The following is a 12,364-nucleotide window of genomic DNA, read 5'->3' as shown; positions in this document are numbered from 1 at the left end:
TCTTATGGCGGACTGTACACTATGGTAGGCCCGTCCTCCACTGTCTTACTATTGCACTATCTTTTCCATCATTTTCTTTTATGCTCTAACCACTGGTCCACTACTCTGCCACTCCTACACTGTCTGTATACTGTGTGTGTTCACTTTTAGTCACTGTCAGGTCGGACGTGTCACAGTTAGGCACAGGGGCGGCGGAGGAGTCTCAGCCTCTCTACTGACGGGGCTTGGATCCGTGAGGGGCGGCTAGGTCCCGGGGGAGGGGGACAGTGCATAGGGGCGTCCTCTCTCGTCCGGGGCTGCTGGGGGCGTAGGGGCCTGAGATTTCTGGGCTCGGAGTGGGAGTCCGGCCCTCTGGGCTGGGGCCGAACAGTTGCCTGAACTTCTGAGTCAGGCATCTGACGGAGGATGAGGATCTCTGGCATCTGAGTGCAGGGATGTCCTGCCCGGGAGTCTGAGGGGCGACTGGGGGCTGAGATCCCCGCAGGTCGGGGACACTGTCAGGAGTGAGCTGCGGCATCGGGGTCCATCAGGGGCATTTCCACTGGCTGTAGGGAGAAGAGCCCGGTGTTGGTCACAGAGCCTCTCCAATACTCCTCCAGGCTGGGGGCTTCCTCCAAGTTGTGGGTAGGTGGACCGGGCTCAGCACCTGATGAAGGAGCGGCTTCAGGCTGTCTGGCGGTAGGGCCCGGCTACTGACTGTGGCTGTCTCGGGACACCTTCGGAGCGGCTACCGGCCACCTCCTGCAAGAAGGTAGAGCGGCTACAGGCTGACTCTCCGGGGGCACCTTCAGAGCGGCTTCCAGCCGTCTCCTGACGAAGGCGGGAGCGGCTTCCGGCCATCTCCTGATTGACCTTTGGAGTGGCTTCAGGCTGTCTGGTGAGCGGCTGCAGGCTGTCTCTCTGAGGGGCACCTTCCAAGCGGCTTCAGGCCATCTCCTCTCTTCCTCCAGAGCGGCTTCAGGCCATCTCCTGTAGGAGGGCGAGCGGCTGCAGGCCGTCTCTCCGAGGGGCACCTTCCGAGCGGCTTCAGGCCGTCTGCTGATGAAGGTGGGAGCGGCTTCAGGCCATCTCCTAGTTTCCTCCAGAGCGGCTTCCGGCCATCTCCTGTAGGAGGATGAGCGGCTATCGGCTGTCTCAGGGGTGCTGTTAGGAACTGGAGAAACAGTTCCACCCCGGTCTGATCTGTGGGCAGCTCGCCCGGCAGGTCGTCTTGTATTCCTGCTATGGTGGTGGCGGGCGAGTTCCGTGTCATAGGGGCACGCGGCCCGGGTGGACTTAAGCTGTTTCCGCCCGGAGCTCATTCATGCCATGTACACTCCTCCGTGGGCTCCTTCTGGTGGCTCGTTGCGGTCTGCTTTGATGTCCTGCTGCATTTAACCACCGTTGGCTGGGAAAAAGTCATGGCCTCATGACTAGAGGTGATAAACTCTTGTATCATAGGTGGCGTAGACTGGCTGGAGGTGTTAGAGGAGGGCGTGCCAGGCTGTGGTAGTAGGATTTTCTTTGTGCTGTTTGTCGCAAGTGATGAACAGGGTGGATTGGTTGGTGCAGGTGGCAAGGTCCTTGGACACGCCGTTTGTGCCTGAAGGGCAGTGCCCATACGGATTGGCGGATCTTCATGATAGGTGTCGTCTTGGGTGTTGGGCTGTGCTGAATGCTGGAGATGGAGGGCAAGTGTGGAGTTTTATGCCAGGATAATGATGTGCGGAGTCTCTGGGGTGTATAGGTGGCCGGGATCTGAACTTGGTGTATCATGTAGGTGAGAGAGCTTAAGGTAGGGGTTGGTGTGTGAATTTGCGGCGAGGCAGGTGGTGTGGGAGAGTAGGCGTATCAGGCAGGTGGGCGGGAGAGGTGGCCAGAATGGGTAGTGGTGGTTCTGAGGGTGGGTGTGGGCGGCAAGGGGGGCATGCGACATTGGCCCGCTTGTGATGGGCGCGGGGCATGGGCGGTTGGTTTGGGGGTGGTCGGTGGGTGGATAGTGTAAGGCGGGGAGTGGGGGGTGGGTGTAGGGGTTGGCGTTGGGGCGGGCGTGTGGATGGCTCTGACGGAAGCAGGGATGGGAGCTGGGATGGGTGAGACCGAGGGGGTGTGGGCAGGCGGTGGTTGGTGGGTTTGGTTGTCGGAGGGGGGCAGAGGTTGAGGCAGGGGTGTGGTGGGCGGCAAGAGTGCGGGGGCATGGGTGGGACACTTGGTGTCAGGAGTGGTGGCCCGGGTACTAGGTGGTGATGGTGTTGGTGAGCTGTCAGGTGAGGTGCTGGACGTGGCAGGGGGTGAGGTGGGGGTGGCAGGGGAGGGAGAGGGAGAGAGAGGAGGGGAAAGGGAGATATAGCAGTCATAGGAGGTAGAGGAAGGTGGCACGGGGGTGGGGGGTGGGGTGGGGCATGGGGCTAGAACCAGGGAGGTGGGGGCATGGAACGGGCAGACATGCCGGTTTCGGAGGGTGCGGGATGTGCCATGGTATACTACGGTCACCTGGTAGGGGTTAGGGACGTAATAAGTGATGGTGTGTGGCCACGTACAGCGCGGGGCAAGCTTGTGGGTGGTGGGGAGCTGTGCAATCATCACGGTATCGCCTGGCTTGTAGGGATTGGAGGCAGTGTCGAGGCGGAGGTCCAGGCTGTTTTGGAGGTGCGTCAGTCGTCGTTTGAGGTGGTGTAAGGGGTCAGAGGTGGGAGTGGAGGCGAGGGGTTGCAAGTGCTGCCGAAGGGGCAGGAGTGGGGGTGTTTCTCCGAACACTTGCTCGTAGGGCGAGATGCCGTTCTCTCGGGGGCAGGAATTAATGCCCCATTGCACAGTTTTTACGTGGGCGGGCCAGTCGTCGTTTTTGGTGGCTTTTATCTGGGTGCAGAGTTGATTCATTAGGGTACAATGGCAGCGTTTGCACATGGCATTTCCTTGGGGCCAGTAAGAGGACGAGTGGGAGATGCTATAGCCGAAAAGATGGGCGAGTTCCTCCCAGATTTTGCTGGTGAATTCTGGAGCACTGTCTGAATGGATGGCCTGCAGGATACCAAAGTAAGAAAAAACATGTCGGACCAGGGTGTCAGCCACTGTGACAAAGTGGTGTTCTATCGCTGGGCAGGCGACGAACTTAGAGTACATGTCAATGAATGTAATCATGTACCTATAGCCCGATTTCGGGGGCAGAGGTCCCATTACATCGAGTGCCAAGAGTTGCCAAGGTTTGTGGGCAATAATACGCCCAGCTGGGCCGGCGGTAAGGGAGATGTTCTTACCATGGGTGCACGTTTGGCAGGACTGGATAATCTCCTTGGCGAGGGTGGAGGGATTTGGCGTCCAATAGGCGTCGTAGAAAACCTGTAGGAGCTTCTTCGTGCCAAGATGAATGCTGTTGTGGGCGTGCAGGTGTCTTAGGGCGTCTAGGGCGGCGTCGGGGACAGAATGATATGCCCAAATGGAGTTAGCAGATAGTCGTCTTGGCAGTACAATTTTTTGAAGAGGGGATGAGGGATCCAGGGTGGCCTTTCCTTCTGATGCCATTGTTGGAGGAGGTCGGCCCCCGGCTGGGCAGCATTGATAGGGAGTCGGGAAAGGGCGTCTGCTTTAGTATGGAGTTTGCCGAGGCGGTACGAGATTTCATAGTTAAACTTCTTCAGAGTTTTGTGCCACCTGATGAGCCGTGCGTTATGGGTGTCGGACTGTTGCAACCACTGGAGGGACTGGTGATTAGTGATGATGGTAACCTGGGTCCCTGATAGGTATGCCCAGAAGTGCTTGAGTGCCCAGACAGTACCCAGGCATTCCCTCTTGGTGGCGGCGTAATTCTTCTCCGCCGGATTTAAGGTACGACTGGGGCAGGCAGTGATGTGTTTGCAGCCCTCTTGGACTTGCGCCAGCACGGCCCCGATAGCAATGAGGGAGACGTCTGTGTAGAGCCGAAATGAAAGGGTGTAGTCGGGGAAAGTGATGACAGGGGCGGATACAAGCTTATCCTTAAATTGTTGGAAGGCAGCTCGTCTCTCGTCTGTCCAGATGAATGGCTCTCCCTTTTGGGTCAGGTCGTGGAGGAGCTTGGCGTTGTGCACGAATCCCTTCACGAAACAGTGGTAGTAGGAAGTCCGGCCGAGGATTCCATGGACATCGCTGGGTGGTGGGATATCCGTGATGGCGCGGAGTTTGTTGGGGTCGGGAGATATGTCAGCCTGGGAGATGACATGCCCCAGGAATGAGACAGTTCTGGCAGCCAGGACGCACTTGGAGGGCCGGAGTTTGAGGCCTGCCTGTCGGATTCAGGAAAAAACACAGCGGAGGCACTGCCGGTGGTCGGCCCAGGTCTGGCTGAACACGATGACATCGTCCAAGTACACCAGACAGATCTCCCAAGTAAGGCCGCTGAGGACAGATTCCATGAGTCTTGAAAAGGTGGCAGGGGCATTACAGAGGCCGAAAGGTAACACATTAAATTCATAATGTTTCCCATTGCTGGTGGAAAATGCAGGTTTGCCTCTGTCCTCTGGTCGCACTGGAACCTGCCAGTACCCTGACTGGAGATCGAGGGTGAAGAACTAGGATGCGCCATATAGGGAGTCTAGGGAATCATCTATTCATGGGAGCGGAGTAGCGTCGTTGGTAGTGACATCATTGAGCTGGTGGTAATCAACGCAGAACCGCATCGTGCCATCTTTTTTCTTCACGAGGACGACGGGGGAGGACCAAGGGCTGGTAGAGGGGGAGACGACTCTGGTTTCAATCATCTCCTGCACCTGGAGGTCTTCCTCTTCCCGTTGCTTGGGGTTTTTCCGTTGGGATGGCTGGCAGATTGGTGGGCCTGTCGTATGGATCTTGTGAGCTAGGTAGGTGGTATGGCCAATGTCGGCGGGTCCTACCGCAAATATGTCCTGGAAGTCCAGGAGAAGGCGGCGGAGGGTGTCGGACTGGTGGACAGAAAGATGGTCGGGGATAGAGGGCAGAGGGGCAGGGGAGCGGGATGGGGAAGGGGCACAGGGCTCGGCTTCTTCCATCTCTCCGATTACGAGCCCTTTCGGGAGGGTGAGGGGCGAGGGAGCAAGATTTGCAATCAGGACTGCTGAGTGATGAGGGGAAAGGAAGGTTGGGGGCAGGAGGCAGGCCGAGAGGGTTCCGGGCAGAAGGAGGGGGGAGAATAGAACGGAGGTACCTGAGGGGCAGTTAAGGGGCACCCAAGCCTCATGATGAGGGGGGATAATGACAGCCAAGGAGGTGGCGGCAGGGAAGGAGGGGATGGGGGGAGGGGGGTAGAGAGAAGGGGGAGGAGGTCAAGAAAGGGGGGAAGGGGGGCGGGGAGTCTTCCTGCCGGGGCCGTGGCGTGCAAGTGCAGACGGCCTTCGTGGGAGGGGAGGGGGGCTCCTTCTGGTGGCTCGTTGCAGTCTGTTTTGATGTCCTGCTGCATTTTAAATGAGAATAAGAGTAAAGTGATGAAGTGTACGAGGTTGGTAGATGGTAAGAGGATGAATATAGTTTTGAATGGTGAGTTGTTTGAGGAGGTAGAATGTTTTAAGTATTTAGGGTCACATGTTGCTGTGGATGGAAGAACAGATTCTGAAGTGAAGTTTTAAATGAATGAAGTAGGAAAGGTGCTGGGAAGAATGAAAAAAGTGTTTAGATGCCGTTCGCTTAGAATGGATGTAAAGAGAAGGCTGTATGAGGATGTTGTGGTACCAACTGCGTTATATGGGGCTGAAACATGGAAATATGGGTGCTGCAGAGAAGAAAAGTTTAAATGTAATGGAGATGAGGTGTCTGAGGAGTATGTGTGGAGTGATGCATATGGATCGAGTGAGAAATGATGAAGTGCGAAGGAGAGCTGGAGTTGTTCAGGAGATGGCTGATCAAGATGAGCAGAGGGTGTTGCGATGGTTTGGGCACATGGATAGAATGGATAATGAGCGATTGGTGAAAAAGATAACTACATCTGATGTGAGAGGTGTAAGGCTTAGAGGAAGACCACGAATAGGATGGATGGACAGTGTAAAGAGAGCATTGGATGCGAGAGGGATGTCTGTTGAACAAGGAAGAATGGCTGTGCGTGACAGAAATGAATGGAGAGAAATTGTGAATGAATAAATGATGATGCAGCCCTGGGGGATATTCTCCCTCATTTTGTCTGATCAGCTGATCAGGTCAGGTGCGGGTAAGGGGATGGGTCCATTATGATGTGGCAGGTGTAAACCAGCTCTGCTGTCGGGCCCTGCCGCGGATGTCACTGATGGCACTGCGCAGTTGACGCTCGTGCGGTGTGGTGCAGTGAGGATCTGTCCCTTCTCCCCTTTGGAGCTAAGATGCGAATGAATGTGTTTGAGCGGATGAGTAAATTGGGAGAGTGTCGTCCTGTCTTGGCTGTCTGCCTTTCCTTGGGGGAAACAGCCTAGGTATATAGATAAGATAGAAATTAATTCCTCATTTTTTTCCTTCTGTTTGCTTAGCTCATTCTTGATATCTTCGGTTCCATTCCAGAAGATGTATCCAGTCTATTCACTTCTTCAGCTAACTTATCGTAAGTTTCCTTTTCAACCAGCTCTGGATGAAGTCATCATCCTGTTTTTTAACTTTGTCTCTTTTCTTAACACCTTCTAAAGGCTTCTTTCCAAAATATGAAGCCTTCTTAAAGATAAGCTCTCTACTTACAATTTTTTGCATCACTGTCGTCTGCTAACCTTGGTGTTGTCCAGCTGACGTAAGGATATTCATCACATTCCATGACATTGATATAGATGTTTATGAAATAACAGACCTGACAACAGAGGGCATCAAGACCCCCAGGAGGCGACAACGGAGGGATAGGTAGGGGGCATGCGACTTCCGTGTGATATGGGCATATGCCCCATACGGCCGCGCACCCCTATTCCATGGAGTGCACCCGGCCCAAACACCTCAGTCCGGGTGCATTACTTTCCAACCAATCCAATCCTCGCCAGGATCGGGGTGGAGCTAATAAACCAGCTCCAGGCAGCACCCCAGCAATGGCCTGTAGCCGTGCACAAGCAGCGGCCCTTAGCCATGCTCAAGCAATGGCCTGTAGCCGTGCACAAGCAGCAGCCCATAGCCGTGCACAAGCAACGGCCTGTAGCCATGCACAAGCAACGGCCAGTAGCCATGCACAAGCAGCGGCCTGTAGCCGTGCAAGACTACCAGCCAATAGCAGTGCACAAGCAGCGGCCTGTAGCCGTGCAAGACTACCAGCCAATAGCTGTGCACAAGCAGCGGCCTGTAGCCGTGCCTTAGCAACGGCCAGTAGCCATGTGCCAGCAGCGGCCTGCAGCTGCGCAGTTGTGATGGCCGGTACCCGCGCATCTAAGAGTCGGCCTATAGCCGCTCGCAGTGCTGTCCACCCCCCCTGCAGAACCCGTGATGGCTGATTGCCACACATGGGGAGAGAAAGGCATGCCCTCTCTCCTGCAGTTGCCTTGAGGGGCAGGACATCAGCAATTGCCCGTAGCTGTGCCAGTAGACAGGGGACAGCCGCCTCTTGCCTATCCATCAAGCCTCATATGGGACATCAGTGACGGCCTGTGGCCGCGCCCCCAGCCACCCTTTGTCTCCGCTCCTGTCATGGAGTCGGGCCCTGGTAACAGCCAGTTGCCATATCGACTGGAAAGGGACTGCCGGTAGCCGCACTCCTCCCGTTGCCCAAGGGACCTCGGCGACGGCCAGTACCCACGCCAGAGAGGGATGCCCCAAAAGTCCCTCAACTCCTGTGACTCCACAACCAGAGGGAGGACACTGCTCAAGCCGTCCTATTGGTGGTACAGCAGGCCCCACCCCTATTTCCCCAGCCCGAGGCAGCCTGCAGGAGGAGAACCTCCCATTCATGGACTGCTGGAGAGGACCTGTATTGACCCCGGGGCTGCAGCTGGCACCAGTAGGTGACCAGCAAGTGTCGGACTCCTGTCGCCAGCAACGCCACAGCCCTACCCTTACGGCGAAGCAGTGGGAGCGAGACTGCAGCAGATGGCCTCTCCATGCTGTGTCCAGTACCCCAGGACATGACCTCTCCAGTCCTGATGAAGAGTGACACCCTCTCCGCACTGGGTGTCTGCAGGAGCGCCTACAAGAGCTTTTTGGCCTCAGTCCCGAGGGCCAAACTCCTATACCCAGCCCCTCTAGGGAGGGGACCTTCACCACACCCGATTGAAGCCCACTCCGGAGGATGACGCCCCTACGAGTAGTCCTGTGCCCCCTAGACGAGAAGGCATCTGAGGGGACTCAGCCGACTTTGGCCCGACACCTGTGAGCTGCTGAGCGGTCACTCCCTTGCCCCACAGCCCTGTCGTGACTGTGACTTCCATGCCTGTGAGGTGAAAGTGAATGTGACAGTTGGAGCATAGCGACAGAGGTGAACTATTCCAACTCCACCAAGTGTAAGCCAAGACAGTAATAAAATGCTGCTATCCTGCTCCACTCAGCGAACACGGGTCATGTGTATAATCATTACAAAGTATATGCAGCCCAATAATTAACCCTTCCATGCACAGACTCCAATCGAGTATCAAATACCATCCAGTACAACGCACCATGATGCACATCGTGTCAAACAAAGGAGGACACAAGTTTCCCGCCGATGTGTGTCATATTTTGGCATGATTTTTTACCCAATTCGTGTCATGGTACGCTTTACAGGTTGTTAACAATCCAACAACTCAAACCACCTGCGCCTGAGAGGGTTAAGTGTACTCCCAGCTTCACTTAAGTGCAGTGTCTGTCTGCTTATTCTCGAGACGACCGGTATCCTGCATGATACCTATAGTATTTCTGCCAGTCCGAGCTTTGCCTTTGTATCGAGTCTTGTGGAACATCTAGCTGTCCTGTATTAATAATTTGGTAATATACCTGTAAGGTTGTTGCCCTGTGTTTTTATGCCCTATTCCTCTCACACTGTGTCTTGACTCCGGTCTGGAAAGGGAACCCAGCTATACTCTAGGTGCTGCTAGGATGGGAAGCCGGCCTAAAAATACCTAGCGTAACACTGGTGGACAGAGGTGGTTCTTGACCCAGGCATATACAGAGAGGAGTAAACAGGGAAATCATCAAAATGGCAACCAAACCGCATTTATAATTGCCCAAATTTGATCAGGAGCAGTACAATATCCATACGTACCTATCCATAGTCGTCACTTCTGGGCAAAGCAGCAGTCAGTATCGCACCCAAAGTCGTCCCTGAACTAACATGGGCGAATTTCACCAAAGCAGTGGTGGAAGCAATCACACCCTCTCTAGGAAGAGTGGTGGCGCTGTCCCAGCTGGACAGCCTAACTTACGATGGAAGCCTGGATGACACTCTCATCCAAGCCAGGCGGCTCGTCACCGCCACGTACCTGGAAGGTGATGCAGAAACCCAGGAGCAGCATACTTTTAATACCCTCCTCAGAGTTCTCCCTGGTACGGTCAACAAACACTTTACCATACAAGACCCTGCGGGAGACCTGGACAGGGACGTCCAGCTGATACGGCGACTCCTGACCTCCCGCTCTACCCCTCAACAATTCAACGTAATGAGCAAATTCCCTACGAACAAACCAGCCCCACCCAGCAAGCCTCGGCCACTACCAACCCACACAAACCCCACCTACGGCACACCCCACCAACAAGCGCCCTGCATACAAGGAGAACCAGAGCCTAATTACGATCAACCCCTGGGAGTTCGCTTGCAGCCACCAGCGTCCACTCCACAACATCCGGGAGCAGCTTAAAGCAGCCCGGCGCAAATCAAACACGCCAGGCCAATGCAAGGTATCATCATTAGAGAATGAGGGGCCCCGAGGACGACACCGCACCAGCCAGAGATACCGATCCCAGGGAAACGGAGCCGGAGGAAGACAAAAGCCCCCAACAGCTGGATTTTTTAGTCCCGCCCCCGCATCTCCCCATGGTGGCAGGGGCCACTTCTCAGAAACATCGCCCCCCAGTCTACAATAAGATGAGGCTGAACGGGGTTTTAAAGTGAGGCTTCTGGTCGATACGGGAACGGCCAGATCGTGCCTTTATAGTCACTTTTACTCCCGTCATAAATCAGCTTTTGGCCCGCTTTTCCCTACAACTCATCTCGTGGATGCAGGGAATGGCCCCCTACCCATCCGTGGGGAAACCTGGGCCTTACGCACCGATGCTCACCAAAAGGTCTCAATCCAACACAAATTCATCGTTTTCGACTCAGCCTGTCGCACCTACGATGGATATTTGGGACTGGACCTCCTTCAGAAACTGCGAACGACCATCAACTGCCACAAGTGGCAACTCCGGTTTCAGGAGCCACCAGTCCCCTCTTCCAATCCCTACAACCCCTGTGCACCTGCAAATCCTCCCCTGTCCCCCGTCAGCACCACACCCCACCCATCTGCCCCCCTCTCCAGCCTCCCCGCCCACACCAATTTCCTGCTACCACCACCTTCACCATCACCATTCCCCCTCATCACGAAGCATGGCGGCCATTAAACAGGCCCACCAGAACATATCCGTCTTATTCTCCCCGGACCTGCCAACCGGAATCCTCTTGGCCCGCCTCTTATCCACCACCTTCCTCCCCTTCCACATCGTGGCGGTCCAAATTGCCAACATCACCACCATCCCCCTCACGCTACCCAAGGGGCTTGTGGTAGGAGAAATGGAAGAGGCAGAACCACGCAGCCCCACCCCCTCCTCCTCCTCTGCCCCACTACCCCCCATACCCGAGCATCTCTCACTCCACCAAGCCGACACTCTTCACCATCTACTCCTGGACTTTCAGGACTTTTTCGCATCAGGACCTACCGATATCGGCCACACTACCTACCTGGTGCACGAGATGCACACCAGAGGACCGCCAACTATCCCGACATAAAAACCCAAAACAACGAGCAGAGGAAGACCAGCAGGTCCAGGAAATGCTCGATGCCAGCGTTGTTTCACCTTCTGCCAGCTTCTGGTCCTCTCCTGTTGTCCTCGTTAAGAAGAAAGACAGCACCATGCGATTCTGCGTGGATTACCGCCGCCTCAACAACGTTACCATCAAGGATGCCACCTCACTGCCCGGAATCGACGATTCCCTTGACTGGCTGCACGGTGCCTCCTGGTTCTCTACCCTAGACCTTCAATCTGGGTATTGGCAGGTCCCCATACACCCCGAGAATAGAGGGAAGACTGCGTTTTCCACTAGTAATGGAAAGCATTATGAATTTAACATCTTGCCATTCAGACTCTGCAATGCACCCGCCACCTTCCCCCAATTGATGCGAGTCCGTCCTGAGTGGCCTCACCTAGGAAATATGTCTGCCATACCTGGACGACATTATCATTTTTAGCAAGATATGGGCTTATCACCTTCAACGTCTCAGGAAAGTTTTTCATTATATCCGCCAGGCAGGCCTCAATTCCAGCCTTCCAAGTGTGTCCAAGCCGCGAGAACTGTTGCTTTCCTGGGGCATATAGTCTCGAAAGATGGAATTTCACCCGACCCCAACAAGCTGTGTGCCATTACGGAGCTCCCCCTACCGCGAGACGTCCACGAGGTCCGAGCCTTCCTGGGCCTCACCTCATACTATCGTCGGTTTGTGAAGGGATTCGCCAATATCACCAAACCTCTCCACGACCTGACCCGGAAGGGAGAACCCATTGACTGGACCAATGAATGACGGGCTGCCTTTCAGGAACTGAAAGACAAACTCATAACTGCTCCCATCGTCATCTTCCCTGATTACACCCTACCCTTCCGATTATACAGACCCTGATCGTGATCGGCACTGTCCTCGCCCAAGTCCAGGAGGGACGAGAACATATCATCGCCTGCTCCAGGCGCACCCTTAACCAGGCCGAAAAGAATTACACTGCCACCAAGCGAGAGTGCCTGGGCATCATATGGGGCTTGGAGCATTTCTGGGCCTACCTTTCTGGAACAAATGTCACCATCATCACGAACCATCAGTCGCTCCAATGGCTACGACAGCCCGACACCCACAATGCCCAACTCATCAGATGGAGGGAGACGTTTGAGGAATTTAATTACGAAATCTCCTACCGCCCCGGCAAGCTCCATACTAACACCGATGCACTCTCACGCCTGCCCCTCAGCACAATCCGATGCAAGCTGGAGCTCCTCCACCAGTGGCGCGGCAAGGACCGCCCCCCCTGGACTCCACTCCACTTATTCGCCAAACTCCATCAGCAGGGTGACAATTTATTCACTCAATCGGGCCACATTCTCCTCGACCTGGATACCGCCTTAGACACCATGACTCGTCTCCACGCCAATAATGGAATCCACTTAGGTATTAAGAAGCTCCTCCAGATGTTCAACGACACCTATTGGACCCCCAACCCCAGTAACCTGGCCAAACAAGTCACCCCATCCCGTAGAGCCTGTGCCTTAGGCAAGAATGTCACCCGCAACGCTGGC

The sequence above is a fragment of the Coenobita brevimanus genome, chromosome 23 (assembly GCF_032717465.1).
Source record: "Coenobita brevimanus isolate Jiangsu-jjx chromosome 23, ASM3271746v2, whole genome shotgun sequence".
NCBI classification, from domain to species: domain Eukaryota; kingdom Metazoa; phylum Arthropoda; class Malacostraca; order Decapoda; family Coenobitidae; genus Coenobita; species Coenobita brevimanus.
This window is presented reverse-complemented; position numbering follows the sequence as displayed.